The sequence below is a fragment of the Tupaia chinensis genome, unplaced genomic scaffold (assembly GCF_000334495.1).
Source record: "Tupaia chinensis unplaced genomic scaffold, TupChi_1.0 Scaffold000197_1, whole genome shotgun sequence".
NCBI classification, from domain to species: Eukaryota; Metazoa; Chordata; class Mammalia; order Scandentia; family Tupaiidae; genus Tupaia; species Tupaia belangeri.
The window spans coordinates 2619793-2621647 of record NW_006159672.1 but is presented as its reverse complement, the minus strand read 5'-3'; positions in this window follow the sequence as shown (position 1 = coordinate 2621647).

Below are 1855 nucleotides of genomic sequence, written 5' to 3'. Positions count from 1 at the left end.
CCTCTCTTCCCTGCCCTTCCCTTCCCTTCCCTTCCCTTCCCTTCCTTTCCCTTTCCCTTTTTCTCCCTTCCTTCCTTCCTTCCTTCCTTCCTTCCTTTCTTCCTTTCTTTCTTCTTTCTTTTTTCTTTCCCTCTTTCTTTCTTTCTTTCTTTCTTTCTTTCTTTCTTTCTTTCTTTCTTTCTTTCTTTCTTTCTTTCTTCTTTCATTATTTCCTTCCTTCCTTTTTTCCTTCCTTCCTTCCTTCCCTCCTTCCTTCCTTCCTTTCTTCCTTTGTTTCTTCTTTCTTCTTTCTCTCCTTCTTTCTTTCTTCTTTCTTTCTTTCTTCTTTCTTTCTCTTTCTTTTTTTTTTCCTTCCTTCCTTCCTTTCTTCCTTTGTTTCTTCTTTCTTCTTTCTCTCCTTCTTTCTTTCTTCTTTCTTTCTTTCTTTTTAATGGTTTTTGCCATAGAATATGTGTGCTCATTGGAGATACAGAGAGAGATAGAAAGAGAGAGAAAATGAGAAATCACCCCCCCGGGGGGTATGGCCATGCTACAGTCCATTCTTTTCTATTCTCTTCCTGGGATTTTTGGCATGCATACCCATGTGCCTGGTGTGAGTTTCAAATGAGACTTGAACTGCTGTGGACCATGTGGGAATCCAGTGTCTTCACCACTATACCACCTGCTAGTCCCCTCATGGTTCATTTTTTATAAAACATAACCTTCCATAAAAATGGAAAAATCTTTTTGTTCTCTTGTTGATAAATATTTGGATGGTTTCACTTTTTAGTTACTAGAAATGGTAAAACTGTGCACAGTTTTACTCATTATCTCATGGATAGGTGCACAAGAATTGCTGGATCATGGGGCCTTGTTTGTATTTGAATTTACTAGATAACGTTAAATTTTTTTCTAAATTTTTTCTCTGACATGGGTGGGCCTAGGCACCTGAGTTTTGTTCCTTGTAACCTATAGGATCACCAAAAACTGTTAAACATTATAAAATAAGAGTAATTTTGGTGCTCTGGGGATTGACTTTCCTCTCTGAGTTCTCTTTCCTTAGATTTTTGCATTGGTATGTTCTTACAATATCAAAGACTTTTTCCATGCATTTGAAGAGTCCTACTATTATTCATTATGTGTAGATTTTATTGTCAGAGGATACATGTTCTTGTGAGAGAGTGGGAGAGAGAGAAAGAGAGCAGAGGACACTCTCCAGTAGGGAAGGTTACATCACAATTTTTTCCATACATGTATCTATCTCGTCAAGATTTGGGGTATGCATACACACATGCACAACGTATTTTTCAAGCATCTGGGACTGATATTCGAATCACTGTCTGCCATGTGGGATTGGCTCCCTATGTATAGGGCTTAACCATGGTGCAATGGGCTGTCCCTTTAGTGTTTTTAGTTCATCCAAATATCCTAGTTTGAGAGACTAGAAATGTGAGCCTCTGTTTTTTTTTTAATTTTATTTTTTTATCATATTAACTGCTTCTTCATGTTTACTTGAGACTTTTTGAGTTATATTTTTTAACTTGAATGCTTAATTTACTTTTAATCTTTTTTACTTTCTGAAAATGCATTCAAAGCACTAAATTTTCCTCTGAGGACTGCTTTGCCTGTGCCTATGGGTTTTAATATGGAATATTCTCATTATTAAGCATTTTAAATTTCAGTTTTCATTTTCTCTTGCACTCATAAGTTATTTAAAAGTCCATCCTACGTTTTTGAGCAAGTTGACATTTTGGGGCCACTTTGTTATTCATTTCTATTTTGAGTTCAGAAAATGTAGTCTCTGTGATTTCTACTCTCATGAAATCTATTTAGTTGTTTTTTTTTTTTTTTTTTTTTTTGAGGTTTTTCCATTATG